At 41.3% G+C, this 15,672-nt stretch overlaps 1 long non-coding RNA gene across 1 annotated transcript; it reads left to right on the top strand.

Annotated features, from left to right (window-relative positions):
• Positions 1 to 5,085: 5,085 nt before the first annotated feature.
• LOC146189885 (uncharacterized) lies at positions 5,086 to 14,624 on the top strand. Its single transcript, XR_014707317.1, has 4 exons — positions 5,086 to 5,145; positions 8,120 to 8,188; positions 12,618 to 12,653; positions 14,520 to 14,624. It is a non-coding gene; the product is annotated as an uncharacterized LOC146189885 (long non-coding RNA).
• The last annotated feature ends 1,048 nt before the right edge of the window (positions 14,625 to 15,672 follow it).

Raw genomic sequence — 15,672 nt, 5'->3', positions numbered from 1 at the left:
AATTTATTAGTGCAAAGAATCATGCCAACTGCAGACATTATTGCACTTGCAGTATGTGTCCATCAGACTGCATAACCTACAGGACCAGTAGCTCATCTCTACTTGCTTACGCTAACTTTTCTTGATAACAATAATACGCTGCATCAAATTAATGACTATTATTCATGTATGGTTATTATAACGCTTCTGTTCATAACCAATAAATAACAGTGGGGCTAGACATCTTTTTAATACCGAGGAAAATAAAAAGCTCGCTTTTCCGTAGCTTTTCCGCAGCAAGGCGTGTTATGGAGTCTCACATTACATTTTCCACAGCAAACGAGCTCAACGTTTCCTACTGACTATTTCGATCAAGCTGAAAGCTGTTCTTTTGATCGCATTTTTATATAAGAACGATCAGCAATACAGATATAGCTTTCCAGGATAAACGGAAATGTCAAAAAGACGCATATGAGTGCAGGCAAAATGTCACAAACTTTATAACCGAGTGCGTACGCAATTCTTTATTTTTTAGTTTTGGAAACATATCTATGCTGTCTTTGACTGTGCCAGTGATTTCAACACAAAATTTCGCACTTTATTTTCTGACGACCGAGACATTCCCTTAACAGCTAAACTTTAGATCTCCGCCGGCTTACGAAATGTCCAGCTGTCAGTGCTGGAACGCCTCTAACATTTTTCAAGTGTGTTTTTTGTTTTCTAGCCTTTCCCTTCCTCAGCTTTCTCTCTCATGAACACCTGTTGAAAGGTTTGTAGCGCGTTGGCGACCTATATATATCTGGAGAGATATCTTTCTCTATTCGAGACATCTCTCCTTGCATCCCCCGCGTGACAAGGATATTCTTACACGTATTACAATGTTCATGCTTCCGATAATCAGCCTTTCCCTGGCTGCAGTCTTCATTACATCTACGGGCGCTGAAATTGGCCAAGATAAACTCGAGCAGTTCTGTGGTAAGTTGAAGTCTCAGTAATTTTTCCTCCACTTATTCCTCTGTTACGTAAACTTTTGTATTCAAAACCGAAGGACAAACGCTTTCGTAGCAAATTATAGTTCCTAGTTTAGGTCTTCGATCTTGCCCTCAGGTTCGAAAAGGAATACTGAAGTGCTTTGGACGCACCATACAAAAATATAGCTGACATTCACTGTTGTCTAGCCACTAATCAATGTTTCTCACTGGTCTCATAGTAATGTAATAATTATATAGCTATACAATAATTGATTGGAAAGTAGACGAAAAGAGCAATCGCATGCGGTGTGATGGCTACCACTCGATCCGCATCGCATGCCTTGTCCGGTGCTCTGTCATTTAAGTCAGATGGAATTGGAATTGGAATTGGGTTATTGATTCCTCGTACAAGCGAGAGGAGGCAGGGACTTAAGGCTATGTGAAAGCCTGACAGAAGTCCCTGCCCCCTTCTCAACCGGTACTGCTTCAGCAGTACCGCGGACTGGCATAGTAGCATACGTGGGAACAACCTGTGCGCTACCGACGTCGATGTAGGAAGAATCTGAACTGAAACAAAGTGTCTTCTTGATCATTTCTTAATGTTTTATGCGTTTTCAGTATTGCCCCAGCCGAGGCGCTTGGTTATATACATAGTAGAAAATAAAGGAGACAGAGGGAATAGAAGGTTTGAGACCTATATGCCAACACTAAAAATATATATTGCAAATGAATTAATAATGATGAGAATAAATACACCTAGTATTTTGTCTCTATTAAAGTGTACAGCTTGGTCATGTTGCGCACAATTTCGGAAAGTCACTTGTGTCAAAACGTTATGGTGGGGCTCATTTACCACTATAAAACAAGGGCCATGATTTGCTGTCAATTTATTGCTGGAATTTATAAGATTCATAAAAAGTCTAAACCGCCTATAACTTTGAGGAATCTCTTTAACCTTCAGCACCAGCGGCACTACTCCACTAAACGTGTGATATGCCATGCTGGCACGTTATGTGCGTGCGGCAAAATAAATCGCACAAGTGATTATACTGGCCTGCTTTAAACTGTATATAATTAATGACAGCTGCAGATGCCATTTTGTGAAGATGAAAGCAAAAGTAAATATGAAGTACCACTATTACTTTTCCCCATGTCTTCAAGAAGCTGCCATGAAAGCTCTTTTCTTAGCTTTTTGTCTCGCTCAGAAAATAAGCATCCACGAAGCAAAAATAATTATGTGATTCTGAAATTGTTCTTGATGTAACACAAATTTCAATTCATACATACGAGTACTTTTTGCTCGCCACTATCTGTTTTGTTATAGCATCACTAACAACTGAAATAAAACAGAGGGCTAAGCAAGGTGGGCCGGGCCATAAAAACACGAAATCATGATCATCCCAGCGGCATTAAGACCACTCAAACGATGTGAATGTCAATGAGGCAAGTTTGTAATTTGTGTTACGATGACCTCACAAGAAATTCATGTGCTACAGACAAAATGACCAGGTGAACTGCGCTACAGTGATTAATTTCTTGCTCGCCTTTCATCTCACGCGTCCAAAGACAAAAAAATCGAGTAATATTGAGAAATGCATTTTAATATACACTTATTAAACTGCGTGAAATGCCACGCGATCAATGCTCCAGAAACGTTGGTGATGCAAGCAAGTGAACCCCAGAAATATTCCCCTCAATTGAAGACATCAGAATTGCCTCAATTGCCTTATCACAATACCATGAGTGAAGATTGCTGGAAAACGCATCAACAACCTTAGATATGCGGATGATACCACTTTAATGGCAGAAAGTGAATTGGATCTCAAGAGACTTCTGATGCGCGTACAAGAAGAGAGTGAGAAGTTTGGGCTTAAACTGAACATTAAAAAGACGAAGATCATGGCGTCTTGCCCTATCAAGTCCTGGAGCATCAATGGACAAGAAGTGGAAGCTGTGACAGATTTTCTGTTCTTGGGCGCCAAGATTACCTCGGAAGGAGACTGCAGCCATGAAATTAGGAGACGCCTGCTTCTGGGAAAGAGAGCAATGGTTAGCCTTGACCGCCTAGTAAAGAGCAGAGACATTAGTCTGCCAACCAAGATCCGTATAACCCGTGCTATGGTCTTTCCAGTTGTGATGTATGGATGCGAGAGTTGGACTGTGAAAAAGGCTGACCGCCGAAGAATTGACGCGTTTGAATCGTGGTGCTGGCGAAGACTCTTAAGAGTTCCTTGGACTGCCAGAAGATCAAATCAGTCGATATTGTCGACCATAAACCCTGACTGCTCATTGGAGGGTCAAATTCTAAAGTTAAAGCTCAGCTACTTTGGTCATCTGATGAGAAGAGAGGAGTCGCTGGAGAAAGATTTGATGTTGGGAAAGGTTGAGGGTCGCCGGAGAAGGGGTAGGCAGCGAACGCGATGGTTAGATGGCATTCTCGAGGCATTGCAGATGAAGCTATGTGATGTTAAGAAGATAGTGAGAGACCGGAAAGCGTGGCGTGACATGGTCCATAGGGTCACGAAGAGTCGGACACGACTGAACGCCTGAACTGAACAATACCATGAGTCCTATTCTACCTGCGGGTCGAAGAAAAGATGACAATGAAAACGGTTTATTGAAAAAAAATGGAGGGGAGTTGCGTGAAAGTTGATCAGGTCCTTGTGTGGGATTTCGCTTGCTAAGGCCGTCACTCATCCTTTATCACCGAGGGCTCACTGGCACTTGAGCTCCGAGCTAGAGAGGGCTTGATCCGATCTTACCCACTTTGGCTATATTATGGTTAATAAGGCATTATTATCCTGAAAACTGATATGATAATACAAATCTGCTTTCTGCCTTCAAAACTGACATTTCGCAGAAAAAGGCTGTTGTTTGATAGCCTGAAGCTTTACTGGAATGCATGTTCTACAATCCCAGTAAATTACGATGTTCAGCTTTATATAAATCTTTGGCTGGTTCACGGAACTTCTTCCATGATAAGCGGCAGTGCTTTTATACAATAAAAACAGGTAACCTTAATTTTAATATTCAAGCTAAATTTTTGGCTACATGCTCGGGATTATTTATCACAAACACTATCTATTTTAGATATACTATTAGCAAAGAATTTAATTAAGTAATGGATTCTATTTAATTTCAAGGCGGGTGGGACTCGAAGGGGGAAACAAAATGGCAAAACCTTCTTCCATATATTACTCGACATTTTGTGTTTAGTGCAAAATCTTTCACTTATGGCGCAACAAGAGATTTCGTACTTTTAATATCGCTTCTGTTCTATTTTGCAGCAAATTAGGCGCAAAGATCAAATGGCTGGCTTTCTTGGCTACTTCTGTTTTGTGTTACTGCCAATAATTATCAGTCCAACGGCACACCGAATGTAGCCAAAGCATGCCGTATAGATAGCGTCAGCAAAATACAAATCATTTAGAGCAAATGAAGGTGCCACAGCTTAAAAGACATAGCGAAAAGGCAAATAAGAAAAACGAACCAAAAGGCACATTTTCAATCGAATCCACTTCTAGTTATACAAATGGTGTTTTAAATCAAATCTTGGGCACTAATGTCAAAGTCGCAGTTACCTTTCTTATTGTCTGCAGTGTGTGTATGAATAGCTAGTAACTTGCTTTTGTTTACAAGTATATTTGCTACAGAACTACTCGATGAATGAGGAAAGAAAATGAATCGCTACCTGGATAATTTACAAACCGCTGCAGGTTAGTCCTTCGACAACTTTCAGCTGCGCATGAGTCTGTCATTGCTGCGTTGAGTGAAAGGAAAGGCTTTGTTATTTAATGCTGTACAAAAGTGTTGCTGATGCGATTATAGTTCATATAATAGCAAGGCAAATCTGTAAACAATGTTCTGATTCATGATGCTCTGAAATTTCAAACCAGCTGAGAATCTGACGATTTCTTTTCGCTTTCTGTCTTCGGTATTTTATCGAAGCCTTTAAATCGCGTTAGAGCTTTACCGCGAGCACACGCCTTCCTGCTCTTTAGTTATATATCGCATTCGTGAAAGGATTGTAGAGCCTCATGGTTGCATGAAAGGGTACATATAAGTTCGACCCTTGTTTAAAAATTACGAGCGCCTTAATTGAAGAATCATGTCATTTTTTTTTATTTCACTCACAGGTCTTGATAGCGATAAACAAAATGCACTTATAACCTGCATTGCCGGAGGTAATAATGAGGTACGTGGTCTTTTAAGATGTACTGCTTCTCGCAAAGCGCCCTAAACATCACAGCTATACGAGGGTATGATAAAATGTAACAGGAAGTTAAGTTATATTTACAGATATTTTTGGTATTTAACTAAGTTTTGCATTTCTCACAAGCTATAGAAATTAATCTCTTGTTCCCCCAAGTATTCTGATGTATTGTTCTGTAAGTGTGTGTGTGTGTGTGTGTGTGTGTGTGTGTGTGTGTGTGTGTGTGTGTGTGTGTGTGTGTGTGTGTGTGTGTGTGTGTGTGTGTGTGTGTGTGTGTGTGTGTGTGTGTGTGTGTGTGTGTGTGTGTGTGTGTGTGTGTGTGTGTGTGTGTGTGTGTGTGTGTGTGTGTGTGTGTGTGTGTGTGTGTGTGTGTGTGTGTGTGTGTGTGTGTGTGTGTGTGTGTGTGTGTGTGTGTGTGTGTGTGTGTGTGCGCGTGCGTGCGTGCGTGCGTGTGCGTGTGTGCGTGTGCGTGTGTGTGTGTGTCTTAGCTTGAACCAAGGTATTAAAAAATTCGGTGTGCCCCAGCCCAGTGAACGCAATTCAAATCTGTTCAGGGTCGCCTATGCTAATTTCCTGTAGCTTTTTCGTTCACCAAAATGAATTACTTATTGAAGAGTAATTAGGTATTGCTTATTATTGTCTGGAAAGAAAAGTGTCCATAAAAATTTTCAGATATCGAAAAACGGCTAGCTACGTTGTTTTCATCATGCTACGACTTACGCTGCCCTGTTTATAGACCCTCACACAATGCTGTCACGTGACTAGCTCTTATTTTAAAAGAAGCGAGACGCCAAATTACAATCCTGTGCAAAACTTATCAAGCGCTTCCTCTGTGTTTGAAGAACGCCACATCCAAGTATTAGACTCAAGTGAGGTGTAAATATAGTTTAATTCTTTTTTAACGTTCGTAGACATGTTCACTCTCGCATTGCGGACAGATTGCTAACGCACTGTCTATGACGTAGGTTCATTAAAAGAAATCATACTCAAGTATTTGTGACGTCATTGCACAGTTTTCTACGTAAGAGACGACGCTGCTGGGCAGCTCGTTTCGGCTCTTCTATTGCACCCGTACGTATACGAGCGTAACATCGTTGCTCACTGTAGCCAAAATTATGCTTGATGGCAATATTCAATAATATTTACCAACGCTGCCACTGATGGCGCGGCATGCTATCCTAATTACTGTACCCTGCCGTAAAGAAAACAGATGAAGAGAAGCAATGCCGCATGTATGCTGAGGTCGAGCGAATGGCACAAAAAACGCTGGTTTATCTTATCTGAGCAAGGATATACATAAAGAACCGTAATTTGGCTCTCGCTTAGCTCAATGTCAATCAGTTTTGTTTACACCTAAATGTCTTGCAACGTTTAGCTAGGGATTTATCAGGTACTAGAGGTTTTCATCAGGATGAATCAACCTTAAAGTTAGTACGTGGTTTAGTCTTTTGTTTGCATGAAGAAGGCCCTGCCATGTTTAGCAAACTATCACTATCTGCAAAGATAGTTTGGGCTTTTTTTTTAAATTCAGGGGTCTAATAAGGTTTTTCAGTGAACATTGTTACAGTTGATGGAGACAATACAGGCGATGCAATAACATCCTAGCACTTGAATAAGCCGGGTATAAAAAAAAAAAAACATTGGGTTGGTGCTGCTGTCAAATGCAGGGGCGAGGGAGGCTAAAAGTTTTTTTTTTTTGTTCGGTTTCGAAATCCGCTGGGAGCCGAATGTTTCTTTTTGCTTGCTCAAACTCAAGAAAATACTCGCATCTCTCTAAGTTAGAGACTTTACCAAAGAAGATATACAGCCACAGAACCCCAAACTGACTAGGATAGAAGCAATCACCCTCCGAAAAATCTAAACCAACAGTCACGTCCACGGCCCCTTACTGCACGCGATCTCGCTTACCACTTAGATATAAGTACACATTCTGTAATGTGCAAAAATACTTTAAAATATGATGTTTAAATGCAAATGACCCCATATCATCACAAACACAAAAGACCTAACAGGCCCTGCTGCCAAGCCCCCACCTCGATGATCGGCGTAGTCTAGCCGACCGCACTAGAGCGATGGTTCCGGTTCATGGCTTCCTGGACTCAAACGGCCACCTTGGGCTATTATTTCACGTGCGCTCTGAAAAAAAAAGGTTATCTCTCTATCCAGTCGAGAAAAGCTCCAAAGCTACCTGGGTTAATTTCAAGAATGAGGATAGTAACGTTTTTGTATTAAAATGCAAGAAACATCGAAGACCCCGGAGTGCAAATAATGAAGCAGTTCCAGTACTCTTTACGAATAGATGTCAAGGTGTTCGCAATGAGTATCGACTCACCAGACAGCAACGAAGTTCGCAGCAGTCACTGTCATTGCTATCCATACGCAAAAAGGAACTCATGCTAACGACAGTGGGCAGTCCGAATGCCTAACAGTACAAACGGCTGGTCGCCGGCAAGTTGTACTAATGGTGGCCGTGCAAAGGGGTGAGAGGGAATTATGAACGATTCCTTATGAAACTTCAGCTGAAGAAAACTATTTTTGTATTGTCTTACTTTCTGCATCCTGACCTTTGTGGAATTATGTTTCGTCGATTGAGAAAAACTTACTGAAAGCTCGGCAGCTACCTTCATGAGTAATATCTGTGGTGGCTAAATAAGACTTAGAAGTGTTTGCACTTCCGTAACTAGCCAGTATCTTTAGAAATTTAACGATGTAATCGTCAAAATTCCTTTATTTCCTGTTGAAAAAAAAAACGTACGCAATATAAAGCACACCTAGTTTTTTTTTTCGAAACAAAAGCAGAACGCACTAAATTCTGAAATACTGAAATCACCGTAGGTAGGAAGTAGGCTGTGTACTATGCAGTTTTTGCTTCCTGAAAAGGCATAACTACACAGACAACCACTGTTTGCAAAGAAAAATAATGACACCGTTACTTCTTTGTCGTGAATATTTTCAGGCTAATAGTGCTCTTAGAAGCAAAGGCGGGGATCCCGGACAACTTGCTAGCGAAATATGCAGGGGAAACGTAAGTATATAATTTTAATGGACATTTTGTTAGGTTACGTGTTCATGTTGTAAAGACACTGATCAGAAAGAAGTCATAATTAACTCCATCATTTTCCGGTCAGTTGATGATGTCACAGGCAAAAATACCCCTCAATATCCACACTACAGTAAAGCTATACCAAGTGAAACATTCAAATGCAAGCATATCAGTGATTGCCGAGAAGTATTTTTTCGTTCAGCGTCCATAAACACACAAAAACACAACCTGAAAGACAAAGAGAAAGGAGGGGGGGGGGGGAATTCTGCCGGGAAAGTGGAGTTTCCTGGCTTTTTCCCCCAAAAGTATAACTAAGACATGACTTGAGGGAGTGAGCATTTGGAGCGAAAAGTAATAAAGACCTGACTAGACTACTTTATGGCCTAGGTAAACAGTCAGCGTGAACTGCTGGCTCGGCGGCGGATGCTGACGCTTGAATCTGACACTTCCTACGCTACATATATGCTTTTACTCCAGCGCAGCCATGCCAGCACGCAATTTGTTTAAGAAGCAGATCGGAAGGCTTCTATGCGCCGTCGCCGGCGGCGCTCTCAATGCAGCAACGGCTTAGTCGCCAGCAGGCATATGTCTTTGGGCACCACCCATCGGTTCCTCGCTCGGAGACCTGGCGGCAAAAATAACTCGGTCTTGACCCCGCCGACATCCAGTTTCCTCTATACGAAACCTGCACACGGGTGTATTCGGAGTCACCCGGACGGCAAAGGCTTAGAAATTCTCTCGCTACGAATTTTCCGGTTCCTGTTTTATTACTTCGGTCTGTGCAGACGAAAACTTACCTGAGCTCAATCATGCCAAACACTTTAGCGCCAGAATTTCAGTGAATCGCCTGGGTGATGAACGTTATTAGGACACTGAGCTAGCAGCAAAGCGTAATATAAAGCAGAGAGGATGCTGCTGTAGGCTCTCTTCGTCCGACGTTTGCTCTCAGTACACCTAACGTATATGACGAAGCGCACCGTATCCTATGCCAGCTTTAAACGTTGCCATGCCGGATGCAAAATCTCGGAGGTGAAGTAACTTTTTCGATAGGTGAAGCCATGTGGTGCAAAAGTCGTTCTAGGCCGCAAAAGGGACCGATGTTACTCACTCTGGCAGCGCGAAATCAGGGCTTCAGGATAACGAGCGTATCAAGGCACTCGTGTGAGCGATAACAACCGCCGATAACAACCTCCGATAGGCATCAGTGAGCACGATGACTTATTCTACCCATCCACTCTGCATAGGAGTACGTAAGCCCACCGGCCTGACAAAAAAAGCACTTGAGTCGTGTCCGATTGGCCGTCAATATCTTAGCGTCGAAATTAAGATTGGGAATAAAATTGATATCATTCTCTTGTTTTTAGCTAGAATTACAGCGCAAATATGGGATTCTACCACAAAGCTCTGTTTGGAAAACCAAAGCCTTAGTCGCTATGATATTTACATTCGCGTGCAGTTCTTGGCGACCTCAACTGCTGTCTCGTTCATGTACAAGGCGACGACCAACTCCATTCTTTGTGTCTTGGCAACTGAACCGCCAGCTAGCGTTGAATTTGTAATCATGGATATCTATTAATAAAACTGTAGCTATCACAACAGACTCGTCAGAAACAAAAAGACGGGGTTATCCGAGGTGCTTTTAACAACACCAGTAGCGCTGGCATTTCTGATGGTCTCAGCTCCGACTAAAATTCCAAAAACCTCTCTCGTAATGAAGGAACTTGCTCTAACTGGGTGGGATGCAAAATAGGGCACTATAATGCTTGTGGTGCCTTCATAATATCTCGTCCAAGTTGAGCTGTAGTCAAACATTGTATGTTCCCCTAACGAAATGAGCCTTTTGCTTTGCAATAAATATTTCTCGTTTTTAATTTCGTTTCCCATTTCTTTCTTGCCTGGTACCTTTGCACTTTACCCCACCATTACGTCCTTTCATCAATTAGCCAAAACTTCTCATTTGATCCCCTCTCTATATGAAAGTTTTGGTAGAGGGGTTAGCAATTAGGAAATTTGAGAAAGAGGGTTCTAATGTAGGATGAAGTTAGACATAGGCATGCTTATTTGCTTAGATATTTGCTAATATTTTCTAGTGCCCACTTGCAATATCACTTTCGAGGTCCCATTAAATACGACTTTACTGAAGAGTCGTTGTCTTACAGAAGCCGTAGCAATGTACGCTCTAAAGTTTCGCACGTCCCACAGGCAGAGCCACAGTGGGGGCACTTGTCAGACGCTAGTAAAGGCTTGGTAAACGATGATACTCAGAAGGAAATCAAGACAAAAACTGGGCTAGTTGGTGTGTCATCATTAATAAAAATACTAGCGCATTTAACAAAGACACAGATATAGAAGAAAACACTATCGAAGTGCTTTTATATACCTTTCTGTCTAAGTAAAACTTCAGCTAATGTTTAGCACTTGTCCTGTCTTCTTCTATGTCCGTGTCTTTGTTAAATGCGCTAGTCCTTTAATTAATGGTGGCTGGGAAGGGGTCAGAGCCACTCCTTCCTGCCCGAATACGGGACCTGGATACCTTCTCCTCCCGAGTGAGAATACTGAGGATAGGATACATATATGGAAGAATTCCCCTTTAAATTGTTTTACATATACCATTATGCCCTGAGGCAATAAACAACGTTATTAAAAAAAAAGTAGAGCACATGTTCGCTGGAACAGCGGTTGATTCTGGAAGTATGACACAGCAAGGAATCGTGGGGAAAATTCGAAGGTGGCAGGCTGTCCGCTGTGTCAGAGAGAGAGAGAGAGATATTTTAATGGCAACATGAGATGTCTGCCTGGTGGATGAGTGACACATCCTGCTGTGTCAGGATGTGTCATTTAATCAACGTGAATATAATATTGATCGCACGCAAGTCTGCGAATACGGGGTACCTGCACCGGACAAGGGTAATTAGTGCCGAGCTAATTAAAGGTATATATAGCTTGGAATGTGCGCCCAACCACCTCAAGCTGGTAAAGGGTGACGAGGGAGTCAGTGTAAATGTGAACGTTGTTAAATATTTGCGTCAGCGCAACGAAAGCAATTAAATTCTATATCACTCTAATCTCCAAGGTAGGAGGGCTGCTCGTATCCGTGCCATAGCGCAGTAGTAAAAATATGTATAGTGGGACTGTAGAGAGCGGTGGCAACCTTTAGTGCTGCGTGTGACGCATAGGTGTGTATTGAGTACTGTGGATGTAGCTGAGTTGTTGAGATTAGCGGTGAAGCCAAATAACTCGCTCTGTATATAATAAAAACAGTGAAGACGCGAAGTTTGTGCGAATTTATTTTTGTTAGGCATCAAAGGTCTCCATAGGCGAGGTCACACAGGGATGGGACGTTTTTAGCGAAAACAAACAATCCTTAACAAAACATTTTCAGTGATCAGCTTGAACATTATTCAGGTGACAATGGCAGCAACGCAGGTGAGCACAAAACTATCCCATCCGGCTCACCGCAAGTGTGATAACTATAGAAGATGTGCTGGTATAGAATTGTTAAAGATACCTTCTATTAGGCTGGATAGAGTGGATTCTAATACTGGTTCTTTTATTGCAATAGCATCAGTATGCACATCGCGGTAAACACGGTCTTGTTATCGATGTTGTCGTTTTGATGATTGGTAGACGGGGTGATGTACATCATAAGACCACACGACATGTCTGTGTTGGCATATGCACTGGTCACGCGGCGTACCAAAGTGCAGTTGAGGGCTCAGCATAATAGGAAGCTGCGGACTTTTATGCGCGGATATATCTAGAAGATTCCACGCGTCAAGTTCGGATCGAACTTCAATGAACGCTACTCTCGTCTGCCGTAGTTTGAAATTCTGAATGACGGTGTAAGGGCTATTCGTGCACATAACGTAAAATACCTGCCCTGAAATTTTATTGTCGTTTTCAGCTGAAACGTTTATGTTGAACTGCTCAAATGTTTATCTGAAATGTTTACTTTGAAAATACTTCACTGAAATGTTTGTCTTGAACTGCTTCAATTTTAATTATTTACAAAAAAAAAATGTAATGGCTGTGAGTGTAGCTTCCAGGCAAAACAAAAGAGTGTCAAGATATCTGCGTTTGGCTTATAATACGTATATCAGAACAGAATTTGGCTGGATAGTCGGAGTGGCTTAAGAAACATCTTGGCTCATATATATTTGACCGCGGTACACAAAAGAGCGTAGTTACTAACACAGAGTGCCTTCTTCTCTACGAAAAAGGCGAAGAAAAGAATGATAGCGATATATAAAAATTATACATATCCAACTGCAGCAGTTGAAAGGAGCTTACCGTAAATGTTACGAAAATAACCGTTTGGAATCATTGCATACTTCTAGTGCAAACGCTGTGCTTACCCAACAAGCATTATTATCCTCTAATGATTAGTGGCACTTGCTTGTTTCCTCCGCAGCCACCGCAGCTTCCTGCTGGCATTACAGTTTCACTGGTAAGAACAGTGTCCTTCCTCTCTTGCAAAATAATTTCGTTAAATGTATTTTTCACTTGTCATGTCTGCAGAAGGCTTAAATTGTATTTTTTTTTATCTCACAGATATTCGTTACGTATTTTAGCAAGGACAATGGTGCTGTAATTAAGTATTCTAATAAAGCTATTGCCAAGTAGGTCAAGCGCAATATGTCATTCAAATATTCCGGGTTGGCAGGACCTTAAATGCCGCCAGGGGCAGCAAAATGTTTAAAATATTTAGAATAGGGTAGATAGTATTTCGCACGTGTTCTCAGAATATGAATGGTTGTCCCCCTTATCATTAAGAAAAGTAGATATCACCTTTACGCACACACTCTTTAATATGCGCAGATAAGTGGAGGATGGCAAGAAGCGTTCAAGGTAAAATGGTAAAATGAGGGCAATGCAGCCACCTATTAAAAGGAAATCATAATTGCATCTTACGAAACAGAAGAAAGCAAAGTGGGTCAAATATCAAACGAGAATTAATGGCATTCTAGTCGATTTTATGCAGATGAGGTTTAGCTGGGCAGATAATTTAACAAAAAAGAAAGATCGCTGATAGTCGTTGGGGTAGCGGACTGAATTCTATGGGAAGAGAAGCGTAGCAGGGTGCGGCAGGATGTAAGGTGACGGATGAGGGAAAACGTTTATTCCCATCAGGCTTCTGCAGCAGGTGAAAACGTAGGCTATCTGTAAGACCAGAAGACAGGCGTTTGGCTTTAATTTGGCAAAGTCAGTGTGGTGCGAATAGATGTGCAAACGTTTGAACATTCTGAGGAAAAGAAATAGTTGAACTAGAGAAAGCGTCCTTAAGTTGTGACCGCGCTTCTCGTCTAGGCTTTTGATAATTGCCTGAGTTCTATATTTTTATACTTAGTTTAGTTTTATGATGTTTTACACAGGATATAAACAAAGGTAATACCCATTCTGCGTCCTTCCTTGATAAAAGCAATCAGAACATTAGCAATGCACCTGTTATTATGGAATTATATTGACCGTCAGTAGTAGCTAAATCTCCTGACCACACATTGCACAATACTGTTGAAACATTGCACTCAAAGCATATACTCGTCAAACTGAGGCTCATTTACAGGGGACCTCCACTGCTCACAGTTAGGACGCGGAAACATTCTGTTAGAATCTGCAGCACGTGGAATTTACTGACGCCATATTGACGTGTGAAAATATCGCGATAACAAGGTAGTTGGTGGCCAAACGTTCTTTTAAAATAAACCTTAATGTGGAGCACGATTTTGGATGAACTAGTAGTTCAATTTTAAACCAATATGTTCAACTGCTTTCTCTTATTGCTGCAGTCTAGCGGTGCCCCTTTCCAACACACATATAAAGGCGATAAAAAAATCGCAAAATGAACCATGTTTACTTTTTTTATCTAAAGCGGGTATTAAATTGCCGCGAATTATGTTGACTACAGTATCGGGTGATCAAGAAGTATTTCCATGTAGCGATTTTCCACATCGCGGCTTCAAGGGATTGGTTGAACCTACTGTGAGCTGAACATCACAGAGAGTAATACTTTCAGTACAATACTTATGGATGGCAGCACCTGCAAGTAGAATGAAGGGAGGTAGCATTTAGATTTAGATAATTTAGACACATGTCGTTCCATGTACCCACTGGTATTTTCCCGATAGTGACTGAATCACTGTTTATATTTGGGCTAAACACTTGAAAATAACCTATTTTCTGTGTCATTTTGTTGGTTTGCAACACCGGTCACAATATTCGCGTTAGTGGTTTAGGGGCTTGCCACCGCTAAACCTTAGAAAATCGTTTTCAATCGCCCTATTTTCTGGTAACTGCTAATTTTTTTCCTTCACAGAGTGACTTGACAACCACCATCAGTACCTGCATTCAAAAACTGAATATCAACTGACCGGTTTCGCTGGAACTGATATTTGTCTCTGAAATAAAGTTCTTACGAATACCTTCAGCGCCTGCCCTTTAAAATTCGCGAACGCACAGCGGCCAACCTTGTCAACACTGCAGATGCTCTAATATTTATTGTACAGAAACAACATATTCTGTATAAAAGGCAGACCAAGTTGTAAATGCTGCCTCGTAAAATCAATTTCACAGTGTTTTTAACCGTATTCCTGCACTGCATTGTGTTTGTTTTTTTGGGCACTGGAAGTTAAGGCCGTCATGCAGAAAAAACACGGTTGAGGTTTTGACCGTGTAGGTAAAAACATTTATCAATCAAAACAAAATGCCGAGTTTGTTTAGAAAGTTCACTTTAACGTTTAGGTTTCATATCATCATTGCTTCAGTTTCATCATTGACCGAATCAACAACATATAGCATGCACTGATAGTTTTATTCTTAAAGCCCATTAAGTGCGAATAACGTTGGACCGCCTTTGTTACAATACCTTCGGGTTCAGTTGAGTTCTTAGTGGATGCTTGAAAATTTAGCTTACCTCCAAGCAATTAATATAGCAAAACATGAATTACTAGATCGGTGCACCAAAATTGGGATGAGCTTCCTTGGAGAGGAACAAAAAATAAGCGTATCACTGATATATACTAACATCTCCAGATTGTGAGCACCATTCATGGTTTTGATTTTTTTTTGTGCTGTATATTGACATCAATGGTCAAATAGTGCCTTTGTTCTAAGCACCGTTTATTTTATTGCACTGTACACTGCCGCTATTGAAAAATTCGATGGAGGGGAAACATCTAACATTCGGGAGTGGGAAGGTACATTTCAGCTGCGTCTTTAAGTGTATGCGCTACAGCATTTCTGGCACATATTCTCGGCTTCATTTCGTTGTTCTCATTCGCATACATGCACCTGATAACTATACTGTTCAGTAATCCCTATTTAGTGCTTAATATATCTCGCACATACTCTTTAGCATACGCTCGTAGACTAATGCATTGTCTGAAACAACACCCAACAGCGATAGAAAGCCTCGATTAAATAAACCGTTGGATTATGAATGCAGCCTGTCTGAATCTGGATCAATGGAG

Source organism: Amblyomma maculatum, chromosome 5 (assembly GCF_055883805.1).
Source record: "Amblyomma maculatum isolate TAMU_Amacu chromosome 5, ASM5588380v1, whole genome shotgun sequence".
NCBI lineage: Eukaryota > Metazoa > Arthropoda > Arachnida > Ixodida > Ixodidae > Amblyomma > Amblyomma maculatum.
Note: the sequence above shows the minus strand (reverse complement) of the source record. Positions and strands in the feature narration are given on the sequence as shown.